Source organism: Manacus candei, unplaced genomic scaffold, assembly GCF_025592945.1.
Source record: "Manacus candei isolate 608988 ecotype Guabito, Panama unplaced genomic scaffold, ASM2559294v1 h1tg000035l, whole genome shotgun sequence".
NCBI lineage: Eukaryota > Metazoa > Chordata > Aves > Passeriformes > Pipridae > Manacus > Manacus candei.
This window is the reverse complement of record NW_026138083.1, coordinates 8,035,025-8,045,012: the sequence shown is the minus strand read 5'-3', so window position 1 is coordinate 8,045,012 and position 9,988 is coordinate 8,035,025. Positions and strand designations below refer to the sequence as shown.

General features: G+C 41.9%; 1 long non-coding RNA gene across 1 annotated transcript in view; it reads right to left on the bottom strand.

The window, feature by feature from the left end:
* LOC127473279 (uncharacterized) overlaps positions 1-9,988 on the bottom strand; it is a 65,874-nt gene that overhangs the window by 55,468 nt on the left and 418 nt on the right. The gene's annotated exons all lie outside the window — the stretch shown is intronic.

The window sequence follows — 9,988 nt, the reverse complement described above, 5'->3', positions numbered from 1 at the left end:
ATTTCGGCTCAACAAACCACAGTCCTACCCCGTGACTTTCTCAATGACCTTTCTGCATCTAAGCTTCTACTCTGCCTTCACCCTAAGCAGTTTAGGACTAGCCTTTCACCGAATACACCTAATTTCTGCCCTACTATGCTTAGAAAGTATAATACTATCAATATATATTGCCCTCTCTATGTGACCTATTCAAACTCAGACAACATCCCCCACCTTAATACCCATTCTTATGTTAGCGTTCTCAGCCTGTGAAGCAGGCACTGGTCTAGCAGTCCTAGTAGCTTCCACCCGAACTCATGGATCAGACCATTTACACAATCTAAACCTTCTACAATGCTAAAAATTATTCTTCCCACAATCATATTACTCCCCATAACCCTCTTATCTCCTCCAAAATTTCTATGACTCAATGTCACCTCGCACAGCCTCTTAATTGCAACCGCTAGCTTACAATGGCTTCCTTCAACCTATTATCCTAGCAAAAACCTATCATCATGACTTGGAACCGACCAAATTTCATCCCCCTTATTAGTTCTATCTTGTTGACTTCTACCTCTTATAATTCTAGCAAGCCAAAATCACCTTCAACAAGAACCTCCCACACGAAAATATATTTTTACCATAACCATAATCCTCACTCAACCATTCATTATCTTAGCCTTCTCAGCCTTAGATCTGATACTATTTTATATCGCATTCGAAGCTACCCTAATCCCCACCCTAATTCTAATCACACGATGAGGTAGCCAACCAGAACGTTTAAGTGCTGGAATCTACCTCTTATTTTATACACTAATTAGCTCTCTCCCCCTACTGGTAGTAATTCTCTATCTTCACACTCAAACAGGAACTATGCACATGACTATAATAAAACTTTCACACTCACCTCTTACAAACTCCTGAACAGGCCTCATATCAAGTCTAGCCCTATTGCTTGCTTTCATAGTAAAAGCTCCCCTTTACGGTTTACACTTATGACTCCCAAAGGCTCACGTAGAGGCGCCAATCGCAGGATCTATACTCCTAGCTGCGCTCCTCCTCAAACTTGGGGGATATGGCATTATGCGTATCTCAATAATTACAAACTCCCTATTAGACTACCTCTACTACCCATTTTTAACCCTAGCCTTATGAGGGGCACTAATGACAAGCTCCATCTGCCTACGCCAAATCGACCTCAAGTCATTAATCGCCTACTCCTCAGTAAGCCACATAGGTCTAGTCATTGCCGCAACAATAATCCAAACCCACTGATCCTTTTCAGGGGCCATAATCCTAATAATCTCACATGGTCTCACCTCTTCCATGCTATTTTGCCTAGCCAATACAAACTATGAACGCATACATAGTCGTACTCTCCTTCTAACACGAGGCCTACAACCCCTTCTACCTCTTACAGGACTCTGATGGCTTCTGGCCAACTTAACAAACATAGCCCTTCCTCCTACTACTAACCTAATAGCTGAATTAACTATCATAATTGCACTCTTCAACTGATCCACTTTCACCATTATCCTAACTGGGACTGCAACCCTACTAACTGCAGCCTATACCCTCTACATGCTCCTTATAACCCAACGAGGCCCAACTCCAACCTATATTACAACTGTCCAAAATTCAAATACACGAGAACATCTTCTTATAACACTTCATATCCTACCCTCCCTCCTCCTCATCCTAAAGCCAGAGCTAATCTCAGGAATTCCCACATGCAAGCATAGTTTTAAACCAAACATTAGACTGTGATCCTAAAAATAGAAGTTAAACTCTTCTTGCCTACCGAGGGGAGGTTTAACCAGCAAGAACTGCTAACTCTTGCATCTGAGCCTAAGACCTCAGCCCCCTTACTTTTAAAGGATAATAGCAATCCACTGGTCTTAGGAGCCATTCATCTTGGTGCAAGTCCAAGTAAAAGTAATGGACTACCCATTAATCCTCAACACTTCTATATTTTTGACCCTGGCTACCCTCTCTATGCCTATCTTACTCCCCCTCCTATCCAAAAACTATCTAAACTCTCCAACAACCATCATGCACACTGTTAAAACTTCCTTTATAATTAGTTTAGTTCCCATAATCCTCTCCATCTACCTAAATATAGAAAATACCACTTTCTATTGAGAATGAAAATTTATTGCAAACTTCAAAATCCCCTTTAGCCTTAAAATAGACCAATACTCCTTAACATTTTTTCCTATTGCACTATTCGTAACATGATCTATTCTTCAATTTACAACATGATATATAGCCTCAGAGCCCCACACCACAAAATTTTCTCTTTACCTTCTAATCTTTCTCATTGCAATACTCACCTTAATCATCGCTAATAATATACTCCTCCTATTTATCGGCTGAGAGGGAGTTGGAATTATGTCCTTCCTCCTGATTGGATGATGACATGGTCGAGCAGAAACCAACACCGCCGCACTTCAAGCCGTACTTTACAACCGTATCGGGGATATTGGACTAATCCTCTGTATAGCATGACTGGCATCCTCAATAAACACCTGAGAGATCCAACAGCAGTCCTCCCCAGACCAAATACCCCTTCTCCCTCTCTTAGGGCTTATCCTAGCCGCCACAGGTAAATCCGCCCAATTTGGCCTACACCCATGACTCCCTGCAGCTATAGAAGGACCAACCCCTGTATCCGCCCTACTCCATTCCAGCACAATAGTAGTTGCCGGAATCTTCTTACTTATTCGCACTCACCACATATTAAGTAACAACCAAATTGCCCTAACTATGTGCCTTTGTATAGGTGCCCTATCCACCCTATTTGCCGCTACATGCGCTCTTACCCAAAACGACATCAAAAAAATTATTGCCTTTTCCACATCCAGCCAACTAGGACTAATAATAGTCACTATTGGCCTAAATCTACCCCAACTAGCCTTCCTACACATCTCCACACACGCATTCTTTAAAGCCATACTCTTCCTCTGCTCTGGGTCTGTCATTCACAGCCTTAACGGCGAACAAGACATTCGAAAAATAGGAGGATTACAGAAACTACTCCCTACAACTACCTCATGCCTAACAATCGGAAATTTAGCTCTCATAGGAACACCATTTTTAGCAGGGTTTTACTCAAAAGATCTCATTATCGAAAGCCTTAGCACCTCCTACCTAAACACCTGAGCACTTCTACTAACCCTCGTAGCTACAGCTTTCACCGCAACTTACAGCCTACGTATAGCCCTACTAGTACAAACTGACTACACCCGAATTCCCTCCATTACTCCTATTAATGAAAACGACCCAGCAGTCACAAACCCAATTACTCGTCTTGCCTTAGGAAGTATTATAGCTGGCCTACTAATTACCTCCTATATCTCCCCTACAAAAACCCCTCCTATAACCATACCACTAATCACAAAAACCACTGCTATCATTGTTACAACATTAGGCATTATTCTGGCATTAGAATTATCGAAACTCACACACACCTTCTCTACCCCTAAACAAAATACCGCTACAAACTTCTCCAGCACTCTAGGATATTTTAACCCCCTTATACACCGCCTCAGCCCCACTAAGCTCCTAAACAACGGCCAGAACATTGCATTCCATTTAATCGACCTATCTTGATATAAAAAAATAGGCCCAGAAGGGCTAGCAACCCTTCAACTCAAAATATCCAAAATCTCAACTACCCTACACTCCGGACTAATCAAAACCTATCTAGGATCCTTCGCTTTATCTAGCTTTATTATAATCTTATTCGCACAGAACTAAGAATTAATGGCCCCTAACTTACGAAAACATCACCCCCTTCTAAAAATAGTTAACAATTCTTTAATTGACCTCCCAACACCACCAAACATTTCTGCCTGATGGAACTTTGGATCACTTCTTGGCATCTGTCTAACAATCCAAATCACCACTGGCCTCCTACTAGCAATACATTATACAGCAGATATCACTCTGGCATTCACATCCGTCGCCCACACATGCCGAAATGTTCAATTCGGCTGATTAATTCGAAACCTCCATGCAAACGGCGCTTCCTTTTTCTTCATATGCATTTACCTGCACATCGGACGAGGCTTCTACTATGGTTCCTACCTATATAAAGAAACCTGAAACACAGGAGTTATTCTCCTCTTAACTCTAATGGCAACTGCCTTCGTAGGGTACGTCCTCCCATGAGGCCAAATATCATTCTGAGGCGCTACAGTAATTACTAACCTATTCTCAGCAATTCCTTACATTGGCCAAACACTTGTAGAATGAGCTTGAGGAGGATTCTCAGTTGACAACCCCACACTTACCCGGTTCTTTGCCCTCCACTTCCTCCTCCCATTCCTAATTGCAGGCCTCACCCTCATCCACTTAACTTTCTTACATGAAACAGGCTCAAACAACCCCCTAGGTATTTATTCAGACTGCGACAAAATCCCATTCCACCCCTATTTCTCGATAAAGGATATTCTAGGCCTTTTGTTCCTCCTCATTCCCCTGATAACACTTGCCATATTCTCACCTAACCTAGGAGATCCAGAAAATTTTACACCCGCAAACCCATTAGTAACACCTCCCCACATCAAACCTGAGTGGTACTTCCTATTTGCATATGCTATCCTACGATCAATCCCCAACAAATTAGGAGGAGTTCTAGCCCTAGCCGCCTCCGTCTTAATCCTATTTCTAGCCCCATTCCTCCACATGTCAAAACAGCGAACTATAACCTTCCGACCTCTCTCCCAACTTTTATTCTGAATCCTAGTAACAAATCTTTTAATCCTTACATGAATCGGTAGCCAACCGGTCGAACATCCATTTATTATCATCGGACAACTTGCCTCAACTACGTACTTCACAATCATTCTCATCTTATTTCCCATCACCAGCCTCCTAGAAAATAAGATACTCAACCTCTAACTACTCTAATAGTTTATAAAAAACGTTGGTCTTGTAAACCAAAGACTGAAGGCTACCCCCTTCTTAGAGTTTTCCAAAAAATACCCAAACACCCCCCAACTTTCCAATCAACACGTACATCAAGGGGAGGGGCCCCCCCCTCCCCCCATACCCTACGGTATGTATTACTTTGCATAGCATTCTCCACCACATTAGACATAACATGCATGTAGGAAAATCTGACATAATATTATTGCAAGTCCACCCAAATATTTCATACTATCTCCCATACAATCCAAAACTTGTCATCAACAGACCTAGGCACATTCCCACACAAGGACATAACATGTCATGTTCTAGGAATAATCCCGCTAACCGAACTAAAACCTAAAACCGCTAATTTTCGCATAAAATCCCCCTCAATACGAGGAACGCCACAGGACCTAGAATCCATGGTCCATGGACCACTCACCACTTAACCTTGCTCTATGTACCAACCAAGAAGTGCTGGGTTATTTATTAGTCGTACTCCTCATGAGAAACCAGCACCCCGGCGTTAGTAATGTTTATCATGTCCAGCTTCAGGTGTATTCTTTCCCTCTCCACCAATAACCCACTCTCATAACTTGCTCTTTGTCGCCTCTGGTTCCTCGGTCAGGGCCATAACTTGCTTAATTTTCCTAAACTTGCGCTCCGTTACTAATGGTTGGGGATGCTTGGCCAATTTGGACCTCGTGATCGCGGCATTTTCCCTCTTCTAAACTTTTGGTTTTTTTTTTTTGGGTAGATCTCAATAAGCCCTTCAGAGTGCTCCGCCAGGGGGCTCCCATATATGGTTGACATGTACCCCTTATGGTCGGCGAGCGGTTTTCTCACTTTCGCGTGAAAATTAATGATATGGTTTCCAAGTGTGCTATTCGGTCTCATAATTGATGTACTGATGCACCGTCACGTGCTGTTGGCTTGGTTTTTCCATTACGTCTCTCATCAAGTTGCAGTTTAATTAATGCACGCCAGACATATTTTTTGTTGTCAATTTCAAAAAAATTGCAAAAAATTGCAAAAATTTTGCCATTTTTTGCAATAATCTAGGGACTTTCCCTCTAATCATCAATAATTTTTGTTTTTTAAACTTTTAACAAAAATTTCAAATTTTACAAATTTTCCATTCCCCTAATTTTCCAATTAAAACATTTGTATCATCAATTTGTTAAATTTTTTAATACACTTTAATCTACCCCATCATTTCCCTTTATCATTCATTTGTTAATTGCTTGTTTGTTTGTTTGTTTACACTTTAATCTACCCCATCATTTCCCTTTATCATTCATTTGTTAATTGCTTGTTTGTTTGTTTGTTTACACTTTAATCTACCCCATCATTTCCCTTTATCATTCATTTGTTAATTGCTTGTTTGTTTGTTTGTTTACACTTTAATCTACCCCATCATTTCCTCTTTTCCCCCCCAATTAATCACCCCTACTACTCTAATTAACATCCCGCCCGCATGGGCCTTTAACAGTTAACCCCAAACTTTTTTCCAACCCTTCAGAAAAAAAGGAATCAAACCTTTATCACCAACTCCCAAAGCTGGCATTTTCATTAAACTATTCTCTGAACCACACCACCTTAGACCGCCCGAATCGCCCCACGAGACAACCCTCGTACAAGTTCTAGTACAACAAACAACGTCAGCAACAGACCCCAGCCCGCAATTAAAAATTGACCAACCCCCCAAGAATAAAACATGGCCGCTCCCTCAAAATCCAACCGAACAGATAAAACACCCCCACTATCCACCGTGTTCATCCCCAACCACTCTAACTCAGATAGCCCTACAATAAATACCCCACCCCCCAACACTAAAACTAACCCAGCACCATACCCAACAACCTGCCAGTCCCCTCAAGTTTCAGGAAATGGATCTGCTGCCAATGAGACCGAATACACAAAAACCACCAACATCCCACCTAAATACACCAGAAATAGCACTAATGATACAAAAGACACCCCCAAACTCATTAACCATCCACACCCTACAATAGACGCCAACACTAACCCCACTACTGCATAGTATGGGGAAGGATTAGAAGCAACTGCTAATCCCCCCAAAATAAAGCTAACACTTAAAAATAGTATAAAGTACGTCATAACAATTCCTGCTTGGCTTCTATCCAAGACCTTTGGCCTGAAAAACCATTGTTGTAATTTCAACTACAAGAACATAAAACCTTAACAAACCCACCCCTTTCTACCCCTCAAAGCCCCTCAACAACACTCTTGCCGAAACAAACCGCGCTCCATTTGACCTGACAGAAGGAGAATCTGAACTAGTCTCAGGGTTCAACGTAGAATATGCTGCAGGGCCATTCGCCTTATTTTTTCTTGCCGAATATGCTAATATTATACTAATAAATGTACTCACAACCATTCTATTCCTAAACCCCAGCTCACTCAATCTCCCTCAGGAACTCATTCCCCCTGCTTTAGCTACAAAAACCCTCCTCCTTTCCGCAGGATTCTTATGAATCCGCGCCTCTTACCCTCGATTCCGATATGATCAACTCATACATTTGCTTTGAAAAAACTTCTTACCCCTAACATTAGCCTTATGCCTATGGCATACCAGCCTTCCTATCTCCTATGCAGGCCTACCCCCCTACCTAAGACACTCAAGGAAATGTGCCTGAATCCAAAAGGGTTACTATGATAAAGTAAACATAGAGGTATACCAATCCTCTCATTTCCTAATTTTAGAAATGTAGGAATCGAACCTACACTAAAGGAATCAAAATCCTCTATACTCCCTCTATATTATTTTCTAGTAAGGTCAGCTAATTAAGCTATCGGGCCCATACCCCGAAAATGATGGTTTAACTCCTTCCCTTACTAATGAATCCCCAAGCTAAACTAATCTCCACAATAAGCCTACTCCTAGGAACCTCAATCACAATTTCGAGTAACCACTGAATAATAGCATGAGTCGGCTTAGAAATTAACACTTTAGCTATTCTTCCATTGATCTCTAAAAGCCACCATCCACAAGCCATTGAGGCCTCTACTAAATATTTTCTAACCCAAGCAGCCGCATCTACGCTACTTTTATTCTCCAGCATGACCAATGCATGATTCTCTGGCCAATGAGACATCACCCAACTAACCCACCCCATATCATGTATACTACTAACTATTGCAATTTCAATTAAACTAGGCTTAGTCCCATTTCATTTCTGATTTCCAGAAGTTCTTCAAGGTTCAACTATGACAACATGCCTCCTACTAGCCACAGTCATAAAATTTCCACCAACCACACTATTCTACCTAACATCCCCCTCACTCAACCCAACTCTCCTATCTTCAATAGCTATTGCTTCCGCAGCCCTAGGTGGCTGAATAGGACTTAACCAAACCCAAACTCGCAAAATTTTAGCTTTCTCATCTATCGCACACCTAGGATGAATAACCATTATTCTCAACTATAACCCCAATCTGACTTTAATTACGTTCTATCTCTATACTGTAACAACTTCCGCCATCTTCTTCATCCTTAACACAACCAATACCCTAAAACTATCCACTGTTATAGCCACATGAACCAAAATTCCATCACTAACCACAATCCTTATGCTCACTCTCCTCTCCCTTGCAGGTCTTCCTCCCCTAACGGGATTCCTACCCAAATGGTTAATTATTCAAGAGCTCACAAAACAAGAACTAACAGTAATAGCCACAGCTATTACCCTACTCTCTTTACTTGGACTTTTCTTCTACCTACGACTGGCCTACTGTGCAACCATCACACTACCCCCAAACTTCACTAACTACATAAAACAATGACAAACTAACAAACCAACTAACACCCTAACCACAACCTTTACCTCCTTATCAATTATACTCCTACCGCTATCTCCCATAGTACTCACAATCCCTTAGAAACTTAGGTTATTTAAACCGAAGGCCTTCAAAGCCTTAAACAAGGGCTAATCCCTCTTAGTTTCTGTTAAGGTACACAGGATGCTAACCTGCATCTCCTGAATGCAACTCAGACGCTTTAATTAAGCTAGAACCTCCCCCTAGACAGATGGGCTTTGATCCCATAAAATTTTAGTTAACAGCTAAATGCCCCAACCAACAGGCTTCTGTCTACTAGATCCCGGCGCATGTTTAATGCACATCAATGAGCTTGCAACTCAACATGAATTTCACTACAGAATCGATAAGAAGAGGAATCAAACCTCTGTAAAAAGGACTACAGCCTAACGCTTCTACACTCAGCCATCTTACCTATGACTTTCATCAACCGTTGACTATTCTCCACTAACCACAAAGATATCGGCACACTTTACCTTATTTTTGGCGCATGAGCTGGTATAATCGGCACAGCCCTTAGTCTCCTCATTCGAGCAGAGCTAGGACAGCCAGGCACCCTTTTAGGCGATGACCAAATTTACAATGTAATCGTCACCGCACATGCCTTCGTTATAATTTTCTTTATAGTAATGCCTATTATAATCGGAGGGTTTGGTAACTGATTAGTACCATTAATAATTGGTGCTCCCGACATAGCATTTCCACGAATAAATAACATGAGCTTCTGACTACTTCCCCCATCCTTCCTACTTCTCCTAGCATCTTCTACAGTAGAAGCCGGGGCCGGAACAGGATGAACAGTATACCCACCCCTAGCCGGAAATCTAGCCCACGCCGGTGCATCAGTAGACCTTGCCATCTTCTCCCTTCACCTGGCAGGTGTCTCATCCATCCTTGGGGCAATCAACTTTATCACCACAGCAATCAATAGAAAACCACCTGCTCTCTCACAATACCAAACCCCTCTATTCGTTTGATCCGTCCTAATTACTGCAGTTCTACTTCTCCTCTCCCTACCAGTCCTCGCTGCTGGCATTACAATGCTTCTAACAGATCGAAACCTAAACACTACATTCTTTGACCCCGCAGGAGGCGGAGACCCAATTTTATATCAACACTTATTCTGATTTTTTGGCCATCCAGAAGTCTACATCCTTATCCTACCAGGATTCGGAATTATTTCCCATGTTGTAGCCTATTACGCCGGTAAAAAAGAACCCTTTGGCTACATAGGCATAGTCTGAGCCATATTATC